We start from the raw sequence: 15490 nt of genomic DNA, 5'->3' as shown, positions 1-15490 counted from the left end.
GGATCTTTGATTAAAGCACACGCACTCAATCATTTCAGTCTAAGATATGTGCCAAAGGCTTTTAGGAGAGTCTTGAACTGTACGGAGGTCTCTTCTAGAAGTTCTGTCGAAGGGTCATGAGGACTCGAAACATCAACTCTTTTCTTCTTCGCCGATGCTGCCAGACCTGCTGAGTTTTTCCAGGTAATTCTGTTTTTGTCTCTTCTACTCCCTGTCTCAAAAGGACATCATCAGCAACCAGTCCTACAGCATAAAGGAAAGAACTAACCGAATGCTGCCGCTCTTTAGCTTGAAGGCCTGATGCTGCTTAATACCTGAGGAAGTGTCTCTTCCATAACTCCTACTTTTGGCCTCTCTGCGGGCTCGAGACTTTCGAACAGGCAGGGTAGGGGCAGTGACTGCTCGCTCACCAGGTACTGACATCGTTCCTGCTTTCCAGTTGCCTCCTTCTTAGGAATGTTTGCAGATTCTCACTTCAATCAGTTTTTCTTCCAGTTTCGGGCAGTGTGTGTTCAGTCGATGGCACTAACTCTGTTAGATTGGTGTCACCACCACAGCCACCATGTTCTGTATACTGGTTGTGTGGCCTATCTTATCTGGAGTAATTGTAGTCTGCCTTCAGTAGTTACTTCAGGCCAGTTTATTAACACTATATATAAGAAAGGTTACAAAGTATGTCTCACATGAGTACAGATTTTTCCATCCTCTCTTCAGAATCTCTAGCACATGACTGCTAATGTCACTATTACATCATGATCTATTACCATAACTATTCTATTAACACATTACTGTACAGTGTAGGGTTATGGACAAGAGTTGGAAAGTGGGGTTAGGCTGGAGAGCTCTATTTCAGCTGGCACAGGCACAATGGACTGAGTGGCCTCCTTCTGTGCTGTAACTTTTTCATATTTTTATGGAAGTGTGCTATAGGTAGGGTGTTTATTTGTTAGAGAGTTAAAAACAGTGTGTAAATGGTCTCTGTGCTCCTACAATTTGGAGATGAAGTATGAGGAAGGGTTCAACATTTCTGGTCCTTGTTCAGTGACCCTTGTGGGAATGTGTATTTATGTGGAGTCGGTGGATGAGGATCAGGATTAGATGATGCCATTCATGAACAAACAGCCTGCTAATCCCAGTGGACCGTTACCCTGGAATAAATCCTCACCTTCAGGAATTACACTGTGTGATATTAGTGTTGCAATAATGAGTGCATTTGTCACAAATATGCCAATGCTGCCATTACAGTAGCAAGGAAAGAGTTTCACATGAGTATGTTAAGTGCTCATACAGTGACATCCACAACGCATAATTGAAGGCTTGGGTAATCAGGCAAGTCACAGTCTATCTCATGATCACTGCCACATTTTCAACCAACACTCCCCTCAAATTGCCCAGAATGAGTTTTCACCGCATTCTTGTGTAAGATCATGGAATACCGTCAACTGAGTTCCTCTGCCTATAACACCAACATTGCTCTCTGACTCCAGTTTGATGTGCAAGTATCCAGTTGTGGAAGCAATTTGGTTAACAGCAGTAACGTATAGCAAATGGCCTCCAAAAGTGTCCAGCAGCCGTTCCCTCTGGTGACAAATGGAGTGCTTCTTTTCTCTCTCTCTCTCTCCCTCTCAGAAAGTGTGCCCCTTGTAATAGAACAAGCCACTTTGATACCAATTACCCACGGGTCAGCTAAGCAAACAGTGGCCGATTGGGAAGGGATACAGCATAACGAAGGAGCCCAACCCATAGAGTCAGTAAGTCTAGACTCCAGATGTGAACTGGTAGCCTCCCCGATACTCAGTAAATATCGCAAGCAGATGTAACAGATTCAGCATGAATTGAAACGGAAACATGGAGCCCCTCAGTAATGATCTCCATTAAGAGAGAACTCTCATTCTGGATGTGAAAGATTAAAAACTGCAGTATCCGCTATTGGTCGACAGGCAGAATTGAGCATGTAGACGCACCATGTTTGTGGCACATGAGAGGACTGTTGCAATCTGTTATTTGAAAACATGTTGAATTCCTACATAAAATGAGGCATGTCTTTAGATCATGCCATCACATCATTGAAATGCCTCATGGTGCTTCAGATTATCTCTGTAAACCTCTCCCTGACACCTCTGTTTTTCCATCCCTGTACTGTAGTGCATCCCTCTGCTTCCCACTGAGCTGACTGCAACCCCGGACTCCGGGATTCCCACCCTAAACCCTCGTCATCTCCTTTAAATCCTTCTTAAGACCCATTTCTTTGATCAAGCGTCTTCTTCTTTGTTTCGGCATCCATTTCATTCCTCACACCTCCGTGAGGTGCCTTGTGATGTTTTTACATAAGGAATAAGAACCAGGAGCAGGAGTAGACCACTCGGCCAATTAAGCCTGCTCCACCGCTCAATATGATCGCACCTGATCTTGGACTGGAGAATCCTGTCCAATCTCTCAGTATTCCCCCTGTCAAGCCCCTTCATAATCTTGTATGTTTCAATGAGATCACCTCTGATTCTTCCAAACTCCAGGGAATATAGACCCAATTTACTCAGCCTCTTATCATAGGGCCATCGTTTCATTCCAGAGTCCAACCTCGTGAACCTTAGCTGTACTGCCTCCAATACAAGCATTTCCTTCCTTAAATATGGAGACCAAAATTGTGTCTCACCAAAGCCCAGTATAATAATAAAGATGCTATGTAACAACAACTTGCATTCGTCTAGCACCTTTAACATAGTAAAATATCCCAAGGCGCTTCAAAGTGTATAATCTGACAAACATTGACACAGCCAGATAAGGAGACATCAGGACAGGCAACCATAAGCTTGGTCAAAGAAGTAGGTTTTAAGGATGGTCTTTAAGGAGCAGAGGGAGAGAGAGAGACGATTCTGAGGCAGAGAGGCTCAGTGAGTGCACTGCAGAGCTTCGGGACTAGACAGCTGAAGGCACGACTTGCATTGGTGGAACGAATAAAGTGGAGATGAACAAGAAGTCAGAGCTGGAGGAACACGGAGTTCTCAATGAGTTGTGGGTCCAGAGGAGATTACAGAGAAAGGGAGGGGCAAGGCTATGGAGGAATTTAGAAACAAGGTGGAGAATTTCAGAATCCATTTCAGAAAGCAGGAGCCCATGTAAGGCAGCAAGCAAAGGACGATGGATAAAGGGGACCTGGGGCGGAATTTTATGGCCTCGTTGCGGTGTGGGTGGGGCCATGAAATGCAGTAAGTTGTTCAAAAGTCCATTGACTTCCTGGGACTGGAAAATTCCACCGGCATAAAATTCCACCCTTGGTGAAAGTTAGGATTCAGGCAGCCGAGTTTTGGATGGGCTTTATTGCATGGAGGGTGGAGGACAGGAGGCCGACTAGAACAGCAATTGAATAATCAAACTCTGTGACTCTCCCTATAGTCTCTGTAAGTACAGACCCAGACTGTAATTCTCTCTATAGTCTCCATGGGCAGAATTTTCAGGTCGGCAAGCGGGGGCGGGGCCCGCTCGCCGACGTGTAAAATGACGCACAGTAATGTTGGGCGGGTGTCCCGAAATCACCGCGCATCATTTAGATTTTCAGTTCGGTGGGCGCACAGCCTGTCAAAGACCTATTAATGCCATTTAAATATCAATTAAACTAATAAACAGAGCTGCCCGTCCAACCTTAAGGTTGGCGGGCAGGCGAGGAGATCAGGTGGCTTTGGCATTTTTCATGGAACCTCATCCACGGGCGGCCCGAGGTTTCATGAAGCGCTTATAAATTGAATGAAAATTTTTATAAAAATTCGTTGACACTGTCACATGAGGGGACGTGTCTTAACATTTTTTCTTTTCTTTATTTAAATTTTTAAAACTGAAACTAATCTCCCTCTGTGCCTCAGGGAGATTTCTGCACTCTGTTGCGTGCAGGCCCCAACTCAGGGAACCCCGCCACCGCCCCCCGCCCGAACAGGGAGCGCTCAGAGCTTCCGGGTGTGCGTCACGCTGGGCAGGCCTTAATTGGCTCACCCACGTAAAATGGCGGCGCGGACCTGATCAGGGGCGCCGATTGTGTCCATGCCTGCTCCCGCACAATCCCCCGGCCGGGGGAAAATTCTCCCCTATAAATACATACCCACTCTGTGTCTCTCCCTATAGTCTCTGTAAACACAGACCCACTCTGTGTCTCTCCCTATAGTCACTATAAGTACATACCCACTCTGTGTCTCTCCCTATAGTCTCTGTAAACACAGATCCACTCTGTGTCTCTCCCTATAGTCTCTGTAAACACAGACCCACTCTCTGTCTCTCCCTATAGTCTCTATAAACACAGACCCACTCTGTGTCTCTCCCTATAGTCTCTATAAGTACATACCCACTCTGAGTCTCTCCCTATAGTCTCTATAAGTACATATCCACTCTGTGTCTCTCCCTATAGTCTCTGTAAACACAGACCCACTCTGTGTCTCTCCCTATAGTCTCTATAAGTACATACCCACTCTGTGTCTCTCCTTATAGTCTCTGTAAACACAGACCCACTCTGTGTCTCTCCCTATAGTCCCTATAAGTACATACCCACTCTGTGTCTCTCCCTATAGTCTCTGTAAACACAGATCCACTCTGTGTCTCTCCCTATAGTCTCTATAAACACAGACCCACTCTGTGTCTCTCCCTATAGTCTCTATAAGTACATACCCACTCTGTGTCTCTCCCTATAGTCTCTATAAGTACATATCCACTCTGTATCTCTCCCTATAGTCTCTGTAAACACAGACCCACTCTCCCTATAGTCTCTATTACATACCCACTCTGTGTCTCTCCCTATAGTCTCTGTAAACACAGACCCACTCTGTGTCTCTCCCTATAGTCTCTATAAACACAGACCCACTCTGTGTCTCTCCCTATAGTCTCTATGAGTACATACCCACTCTGTATCTCTCCCTATAGTCTCTATAAGTACATACCCACTTTGTAACTCTCCCTATAGTCTCTATAAGTACATACCCACTCTGTATCTCTCCCTATAGTCTCTATAAGTACAAACCCACTCTGTGTCTCTCCCTATAGTCTCTGTAAACACAGACCCACTCTGTGTCTCTCCCTATAGTCTCTATAAACACAGACCCACACTGTATCTCTCCGTATAGTCTCTATAAGTACATACTCACTCTGTATCTCTCCCTATAGTCTCTATAAGTACATACCCACTCTGTATCTCTCCCTATAGTCTCTATAAATACATACCCAAACTTTATCTCTCCCTATAGTCTCTATAAGTACATACCCACTCTGTATCTCTCCCTATAGTCTCTATAAGTACATACCCACTCTGTATCTCTCCCTATAGTCTCTATAAGTACATACCCACTCTGTATCTCTCCCTATAGTCTCTGTAAACACAGACCCAATCTGTGTCTCTCCCTATAGTCTCTATGAACACAGACCCACTCTGTATCTCTCCCTATAGTCTCTATAAGTACATACCCACTCTGTGTCTCTCCCTATAGTCTCTATAAGTACAAACCCACTCTGTATCTCTCCCTATAGTCTCTATAAGTAAAAACCCACTCTTTGTCTCTCCCTATAGTCTCTATAAATACATACCCACTCTGTATCTCTCTCTATAGTCTCTATAAGTACAAACCCACTCTGCGTCTCTCCCTATAGTCTCTGTAAACACAGACCCACTCTGTATCTCTCCCTATAGTCTCTATTAGTACATTACCTACTCTGTGACTCTCCCTGTAGGTTCTGTAAGTACAAATCCACTCAGTTTCTCCCCTTAAGGAGTCTCTGCAAAGATGCCCTGAGATCATGAAAGCTGCTATATAAATGCAAGTCTTTTCTTTCATCTTCTCATGAGTTGGATTTTATGGGACATCGTAGCCCCTGACACCACCATCACCGCACCGCCGCCCCCCACCCCCCCCAACCTTCCCGACTAAAAAGCTGGGGAGAGCCCACCCACAACCCTGATGACTGCCCTGCAGAAATTCAACACTGGGAGCAGTGTTAATTGCTTTTAGGCAAGATTTCCACCCCTTTCTCAGAAATATGTCTTGTCCAATTGGATGGCTGGCAGCTCTGTAGTCTCAGCAGTGCCAGCCGGAAGCAGTGGCCACTGCTGGGACTACAGGGGAGTCCCACCTTGCCAAGGAGCCCAGGTAAGTCTGGGATTGGGGGACGGTGAGGGGGTGAGGACCCGAGGGAATGAGGGGAGTAGGGTGCTAGACTCAAGAGGCCGGGGGGCTGGTTAAAAGGGATGATGACCTTTGTGGGGGGTGATGCCTCCGATGGGCCCACAGGCCTTCCCCTTGCCCAACATCGGCCCACACAGTTAAAGCTGCTGGGCTTCCACACATGGCCCAGGCCCCCCCTAGCCTCCTGTAAGATTTCGGCCAAGTCTGGAAGGAAAGTAATTGGCCACTAAAATAACTCAGTCGGCCCAAGGATGGGCCTGACACCTCCCCCACAACACGTAAGAGTTCAGACAGGTTGGAGGTTGGCAAGTTGGGGGTGGGGGTGGCAGTGGTGGGAGGTGGCAGGAAGGCCACCTTTTGGAGTTTACATTCCCCTCACCCCCTTCAAAGCTGCTGACAGGGTAGCGTAAAATCCAGCCCATGGTCTAATATATCTAATGATCTCTACTGAAAGAGTGCACATGAGGCTTTCAAGTACGGGCAGGACTGAGCTTGGTGTCTCTGTGCCCCTACACATCAAATGGTTCGCTAAAGCTCACTGTCAAGATTCCCTCCTCCTTCAGGTACCAGGCCCTAAGAGGGCATTTGTGAGCATGGATTTCCATTGGATTGGTCCATGATTATGCTTGGCAAAGTACTGCAGTGCTTTGCTGTTGCCTTCTGCAGTATGGCTGACCAGGAAACTATCCCATTCTTACCATTAGGCATATTGGAAGGATTCACAGGTTGATAATCAGCCTGTTTGGCTACATTGTGAACACAACTTCCGTGGCCATCAGGTCCTGAAGTGGGACTCGAACCCAGTGTGTCTGGCCCAGAGGCAGGGACACCACCCACTGCACCACAAGACCTCCCCATCAAGGTTCCCAGAAGAGTAATAAAATGCAAAAATTATGATTGCAGACAAGAATATAGTTAGAAACAAAATGAAGGCACGTGGCTCTCAAGTGCAGATTCTGCAGCAAAAGTTGAAAATAGGATAGGCTGAAAAGGAAACAATGAACAAAATGTTTGATTAAATCCTGAAACATGGGATGAATTGTTTCCATCAATATCAGAAGCTAGAGCAAGCAGCCCCCATTGTCAAACAAGGAATCCATGACTTTGGGAGAATAGATGGCGAAGAACATTGGTGAAGGAAAAATAAAATAACCAAAGGATCTATGAAAGGCTTTAAGGTTAAACACTGACGCTAACTGTGAGGTAAATTCTCTCCGGGCTTAATCACCTTCAATTGCTTCATTATTTTGTTAACACTGTGGAACAGGAAACAAATGGGAAGGGGCCAGTAGTATAGTGGTTATGTTACTAGATGAGTAGTCCAGAGACCATAACTAATGAACTAGAGCCATGAGTTTGATTCCCACCATGGCAGAATTAAAATTCAGTTGATTAAATAAATCTGGAACTAAAATGTTACTCTCAGTAATGGTGATTACTAAACTACCAAATAGTTGTAAAAACCCATCTGGTTCACTGATGCCCTAGGGAAGAAAATCTGTTGCTGTTACCCAGTCTGGCCTATGTGTGACTCCAGACCCACAGCAAATTAACTCTGAAATGGCTTAGTGAGCCCCTCAGATGTATTTGAGAAGGTGACTCAATGCCACCTTCTAAAGGGTCAATTTGGGGTGGGCAATAAATGCCAGCTTTGAAAATGACACCTACAGCCTGTGAATGAATGAAGAGAAAACGAGAACAGTGATTGAGCAGTCCAAGAACAGACCCAGGACCGTGACTGATCCACTTTTCCTGATACTCTGATTGAGTTAGTCCATTTGCCCTTGTGGTGTAGAGACCTGGAATGTTACAGAAGGGATAAACCTCATCATCATTATTTGGTGGCATCTGCTTGAAGGTTTGTGGGTATATTAGAAAGTAGTCGATGCAAGTGGAATTATGACTTCATAGGAGTCTTCACCTTCAAGCGAGGAGTGGAGAATTTATTTTTTAAATGACAATAAGATTTAACCAAGAAAGAACTGGCATTTAGGGCCTTTCATGACTTCAGGACTTCCCAGAGCTCTGTACAGTTCTGTACTTCTTGAAGTTCTGTCTCTCAGATGAGATGGTAAATGCCATCTCAAATGGATGTAATAGATCTCGGACATTATTTTGAATAATCACAGGTGCGATTCTCTCCACTGTCTTGTCCAATCCATACCCTCAGCCAACATCACTAAAACAGCCTATCTGATCATTATTTCATTGTTGTTTATATGGGAGCTTGCTGTACGCTGATTGGCTGCCACATATCCACATAATAACAATGTCTGCACTTCATTAGCACTTAATTGGTTGTGAAATGCTTTGAAACTTCCTGAGTTATGAAAGGTGCTATATAATACAAGTCTTCCTTTCTAAGTAGGTACTTTTGCCTCTGCTTCAGTCTTTACCAGGGGATGAGATAAGTAACCTACTTGATCTAGAAAGGGAAACAGAAATTATCTGAGAGAGAATTTGTTACACTATTCACATTACTACCAGCATGGCAGTCAAACAGCTGTGCAGACTTAAAGTAAATAAATTTCATGAGCCAAATAAGATGCAACTTAGGAACTAAAGGAGGAAATTGCAGGAACTCTGGTACAAATATTCCCAAAATTCCTGAATGCTGGAGAGGTGCCTGGGACTGAAGGAAGACTGATATTTCTCTTAATGCTTTTTAAAAACGGTAGCAAAAATGACCCAGGAAACTGCAGACCAGTGGCTCAAGCTATGGAAACCCTTATTAAAGATAAGATCATGGAGCAGCTGGATATAAATAATATCATAGAGGATGGCCAATATGGGTCTTTCAACCTAATCTGCTGCTTCTCTTTGAGGGTGTGACAAAGGAGTTTAAAGCAGGGGATGTGGCATACTTGCCTTTTATTGTGCGCATCCCTTGCTAAAGCTCTTCTGCAGAGGTTTGTGCTGGGAATAAGTGGAAATCAGTGAAAAGTTTTACCATAAATGTGTAATTGTTTGACTAGACGATGATGGTACAGTGATTGTCAGCAGCTTGGGAGAATGTTACCATTGGAGTCCCACAAAGGAACCTTTTTTGCTTAATGTCTTCATGAATGACCTGGAGTTAGGAATCACAAACACAGCGGCTAAATTTCCTCAGGATACAAAGCTAGTTAAGGTGATAGGCTGCAAAACTGTACAGGAGGATTTACTTACACTTGGGGATTGGGCGGCTTGTTGGCAGATGAATTTCATTGCAGAATATAGTGCAAAGTGCTTCAGCGCAAAGTACCCAGAAAGGAACTAGTTAAGTGGAAAGAAAATAATATGTATGAAAAGTGAAAGTGATCCCGGGAGGGATTCTGATTGACAATAATTTGAAGCTATCACACCAATGTTTGGCGACAGGAAAGCAGATTCGATTTTGGGATGCATCAAAAAAATCATTATTGAGCCAAAGGTAATCCTGTCACTTTCTAAATATTTGGTGCAACCACACTTTAGAAAACAGCGTCCAGTCTTCTGGTTGCTGCAAAGCAAAAAGAATCTGGCAGTGAGCAACCACATGATTGAAGGGATGGAGAGATTAGACGATGAGGAATTTATAAATTGGCCGTGGAAAAGAGGAGATTGAGAGGGGGTCTGATTGTTGATTTTCAGATTCAAAAGGGACAGGTTCATGTAGACCATCACAACTATTTCACCTTGGTCTGAAAATTCGAACCAAAGGTCATGGTCTGCCCTTGAAAGTGGCGGGTGGAATTGAAAACTAATCTTTGAAAATATTTCTGTAAATGAGTGATAAATCAGTGGACAGGATCCCTGTAGGGAAATGGTTAAATCACATAGATTTAATTTGTTCAAATAAAGATGAGATAGGTTTCTTTCTGAAAAATAATGTTTTGGGATTCATCATATAAGTAACTGGTGACACCTCATATGGTGAGTGTAGCATGCTTGAAAGGACCTATGATTCCCAAAGTTCTGCACTATGTTGGGAGAGGGGGAGTGGATTTCCTTGTCCCATGTCTGGATCAGTTGTAGATTAAGTCTGGATTAATTGATAGAGATTGATTGCTGTGATTAATCAGCAACTCCACTATTGTTGAAAAAGGAGACAGCTTTTTGTCTTACACTCATCAGGGCACTTGCAAGAATACCAATATAAGGGGAAAACAACAATTTGTGAAAAAGCTTCAATATGTCTCTTTTTTCAGCAATATTCAAGTTCTGTCTTACCAAATGACTGTTTATATAACTCCGTTATTGTTCTGGATGGTAAATGAGGAATTAGATGGTCCTTGGTCTTTTCTCACCCAGAAATTCCTATGTTCCCATAACCCAGCCTAACTTGGTCAAAGCATCATCAGGAGCAGAAATCCAATGCACAGTTTGGTTCTCTTAAGGAAGGATAGATTTGCATTGGAGACAGGACTGTGAAGGCTCACTAGATTGTTTGATCGGCGCAGACTTGATGGGCTGAAGGGCCTTTTTCTGTGCTTGTAGACTTCTATGACTCTAGATTCGTTCCTGGAATGAGAGGGTTGTCCTCTGATAAAGAGGCTGAGTAATTTATGCCAATGCTCTTTGGAGTTTAGAAGAATGAGAGGAAATCTCTTTGAAGCATACAAGATTCTGAAGGGACCTGACAGGGTAGATACTGAGAGGTTGTTTTCCCTTGGCTGGGGAATCTAACTATGGGACACAGTCTCAGGATAAGGGGTCGATCACTTGGGACTGAGATGAGGAGAAATTCCTTCAATCAGAGGGCTGTGAACCTTTGGAATTCTCTACCCCAGGGGGTTGTGGATGTTCCATCGTTGAGCATATTCAGGGCTGGGATAGATAGATTTTGGTCCCTCAAGGAATCAATAGATATGGAGAGTGGGTGGGAAAGTGGAGCTGAGGTGGAAGATCAACCGTGATTGTATAGAATGTCAGAGCAGGCTTGAAGGGCCGAATGGTCTACTCCAGCTCATATTTCTTATGTTCTTATGAAGTTTATGGAGCAATTTCACCTTCTGCTGTCAGAGATGATGAAGACAAATGAAGAAGTTTTGAATTGGAAGCTGAGACTGGCTGGTCCAGCACAGACCAAGTTTTGACCCCAAGCCCTTTGTTGTCGATGTGCATCACATAACTATCTTTTAATTCATTTACGGGATGTGGGTGTCGCAGGCTAGGCCAGCATTTATTGCCCATCCCTATTAATAGTTACCCAGGTCTGGAGGTTATTAGCTATGAGGAGAGGTTGGCGAAACTCGGATTGATCTCACTAGAGCGACGGAGATTGAGGGGCGACTTGATAGAAGTTTACAAAATTATGAGTGGCAAGGACAGAGTAGATAGTCAGAAGCTTTTTCCCAGGGTGGAAGAGTCAATTACTAGGGGACCTAGATTTAAGGTGAGAGGAGAAAACTTTAGAGGAGATGTGCGGGGCAAGTTTTTTATGCAGAGGGTAGTGAGTGTCTGGAATTCGCTGCCAGAGGAGGTGGTGGAAGCAGGTACAATAGTGGTGTTTAAGAGGCAGCTTAACAAATACATGAATAGGATGGGAATAGAGGGATACGGACCCCAGAAGTGCAAAATGTTTTAGTTTGACGGACAATATGATTGGCGCAGGCTTGGAGGGCTGAAGGGCCTGTTCCTGTGCTGTACTTTTCTTTGTTCTTTGTTTTGTAGGACCCACCGTGGAGCACCAAGATAGAACCTGCAGTGGGCCTGTGCAATCAGAAATGTGTGACAACCTGCCTTATTAATACACAGGATAGGACTCAATAAAATTATTACTGAACATATCTGTTGTTGATTTATTTATTCATGTAAGTTGAAACCCTCAGCAGCACTCTCAGGACTTTACTTTTCCAATGTTCTCCTGCCCAGCTTCCCATCCACCACCTTCAGTAGATTTCAGCTGATCCAAAACATTGCCTGTGTCCTATACCCACATCGCCTCTCTTTCATATTAACTCTGTTTCTCTCTTCGGAGATGCTGCCAGACTTGCTGAGTATTTCCGGTGCTTTCGTTATTTATTTGCCTCTCTGCTTGTTGAACCACATCTGCTCCTGATCCCTCACTGACTCAAATTTAAAAAGCTCTACCTTGTATTTAAATCGCATCGTAGCCTCACCCCTTTCTCTCTGCAACCTTCTACTATCCTCCAAGAAGTGTTCCCTTAGCTCTGATCTTTTGTGTGTCCCCCACTGCCCCTGCCATTGGTGGCCCTAGTTCCAGCTGCCCAAACCCTGTGCTCTGGAATTCCTCGCTAGACAATCTTTGCCTCTCAAACTCCCTCTCCTCATTTCAGCCCCTACTGAAAACCCACCTCCTTGACCAAGCTTTTAGTCACCCTTTCTAATATCTGCTCCTTTGGCTTGGTGTTGAGTTTAGTCTGGTTATGCCTCCGTAAAACACCTTGAAGTGTTTTTCTACATTAATGGCGCTACATCAATGCAAGTTGCTGTTGTTCAAGTTAACAGGGGAAGCCACTAAAAGTGCATGACAAACCCAGGTATGTTTATTGCAATGCAAACTTACTCTGAGTGGCCCAACATTGTAGATTTTTATTGAAATTTTCAGAGCAAGTTGCAGCTGTTCTGCATATTTTTAATTGCCTGATAAGCTCTCACCTTGTCATCAATCTGCCTTCATCGTGATGCAAGTCTGTCAAGAGGCCTCCACGATGGTCTCCTGGGTAAAACATAGCCTGTCAAAGCAGCAGAGCCAGACGGATAGTGTTGCCAACCCTCCAGGATTGCCCTGGAGTCTCCAGGAATTGAAATTTAATCTCCAGGGCACTGTAGCAAACAACACCTGGGAGACAAATCATGGAGGACATTAAAATTCTATACTCATTTCCTTTGAACACTTTCATTTATTGGTTACAAAAATATTGGAGGTTTGCAAAAAAAAAGGGACTGTTTCACTAACAGTCAATATTAATCTAATTGGGTAACAAAGGGCAACATTTCTCTGTGGACTTCTGGACCTCCCCCACCCCGTCAGGCTCAAGTGGAAGTCAGAATCCCGCGCTGCGTGGGAAGCAGGTGGTTTTCCCCAGAGTGGCCAGTTAATGGGCAAAGGGTGGGCTTGATGTCCGCAGTGAAGGATGGTGCATGCCCTCGAAGCGGGAGAGCCAATCGCAGACCCTCCAGCTTGAAAGCAGCAGCAGGATGCCACAGCAGGTAAGTGAGAGAGAGGGCGCTTGAAGATGGAGGCATTCTCTCTCCTACTTCTTCAAAACTTACATAAAAATGGCCAGACGGGTGGGTGGGGACCCCCTCCCCCGGGTGGCCTGCGGCTGCTGCTGCGCTCAAGGAGGCTGCGGGGACCTTCTTGGTCTGTCTGGAGCATTGACCCCCCCACCCCCCCCCACCGACCCCCCGCAACACCAGCCCCACCCCTCCCACCGCCTCCTGTTTGCTGCCCTCCAGGCAGCTAAACTGTAAACCTCAACCGCCTCCAGCGACCTAGAGGTTGACAGTTTGACCTCCGTTTAAAGGCTTCAATAGGCCATTATTTGCTTTAATTGGTTACGCTCCGCTTGCGTGAGCGGGTGGCCATTTCCGCACCCCCATCCTGCCTCCAGGAAAATGGCCCAGGGGCGGGAGGGAGCCGCGGAACTGGCATGCTGAACAGCGGTGTGGCACCCTGCGCCCGCGCTCTGTTCCCAACTCTGGCCGGGGGCTGAAACATCAGTTAGTCCAAAATGTCCAACTGGGGAGGAAGTGCTCGGAAGAAGGACCAGTGTGGGAGTGCGGGGTGGGGTGGGGTGGGGTGGTTCCAGCAGGCGGAGGTCACATGATGAAACCTCCAGGAATACACCCAACTGGAGTTGGCAACCCTACATATGGATCAGCACGTGCACAAGTTCAATTGTGCAAGAATTATCTGACAAACCGTAAAGAATCGGGCTACTCAAAATTGGGCTTAATACTCCCTGGGCTACAATTGCAAGGCAATGGGTCTGTGAGGCATCATGCAGTCAAATAATTAAATAATCAAACGGCCTGTGAACACCCCTCTGTCACCCCCAGCAGGCAGAAAGGCTGTTTAGACAAAGTACACAAGGAAATTCTCTGAAATTTGGAGCCAGTGCCTTACGAGAGAAGGGGGAAAGAAAATCCTATCCAAAATACTGACAAAAACCTTATGCTGTTGGCTGCAGTGTGTGCAGTGCAGAAAAGGCAATATGTAGGCCAAAGCCTTGATTTACTACTAGCAGCCGCTTTAAGTGGGATTGAACAGTTCAATAAAGTTGTTGTTGTTCTCTAGGCTCTCCCCAGGGTATCTCTTAGCTCTGTTTACACAGCTTCTCCCTAGATGGCTCTGGATCACAGAGAGGCTTTACACCTGGAGATGTTTGAATAGGAAAACAGGGCGGTCACTACTGCAGCATATTTCTTGTCTTGATGAGTGGCTCCAGAAAGTCTGGCCAGCTGCTGGCCAGGATGTTAAGGCCATGTTTGCAGGGCCTTGCCATGTGTGGTGGCTGCTTCCGGTTATATGGTGCTTAACCCTTTGAGGACGGCATTGTCTGCAATTGGCTTACACAGACTGAAGAATCTGACAGCCTGAGGAAAGTTTCTTCCTGTCTCTATTAAAAATGCCAGGAAAAAATTAAGTGAGCACTACTGCACAATATTGCCATTTACAAGGCTCAGCGAAGGACCCAGAGTAAATATCTGTGTTTAATTATTTCTAATTGTTGCCACATAACCTATTTAAACCCACTCTCCGTTTACCCCTTGTCGAATTAACCTAAAATTGCCACCTTTTTTTTCTTTATTCTTTCACGGGATGTGAGAGTTGCTGGCAAGGCCAGCATTTGTAGTCCCTCTCTTATTGCCCTTGAGAGGGCAGTTAAGAGCCAACCACATTGCTGTTGGTCTGGAGTCATGCATTGACCAGACCAGGTAAGGAGGGCAGATTTCTGTCCCTAAAGGACATTAGTGAAGGTCAGAGGGTTTTGACAGCAATCAATGATAGTTTCTGATGATAGCCTGTGAGGCTGAAAATAGGACCCTGATTTGGAGGGGGTTCCCTGCTCCCTCCTTGACTCCAATATGAGTAACTCTATAAATCTTATTTCCTAACTCACGCCATGTCCCCTTCAAGCCCTTGCCCCCCTCTGCTTGCTGATCTATTTTAGTCCTAGTCCAACAATGACTCAAATTCTAAAATTCTCATTCTTGTTTTCAAATCTTGCCATTGCCTTTCCCCCCTCCATAAACCTGTATCCTCCCCCAGCGCTACAACCCTCCAAGATATTTGCATTCTTCAGTGACTCCTTTGAATTCCCTTGGGATGTTGTACTATGTTAAAGGTTCCACATTAATGCAAGTTGTTGCTATACAGTTGGTAAAATACTGTACATGCATGA

Source organism: Carcharodon carcharias, chromosome 14, assembly GCF_017639515.1.
Source record: "Carcharodon carcharias isolate sCarCar2 chromosome 14, sCarCar2.pri, whole genome shotgun sequence".
NCBI classification, from domain to species: Eukaryota; Metazoa; Chordata; class Chondrichthyes; order Lamniformes; family Lamnidae; genus Carcharodon; species Carcharodon carcharias.
This window is presented reverse-complemented; position numbering follows the sequence as displayed.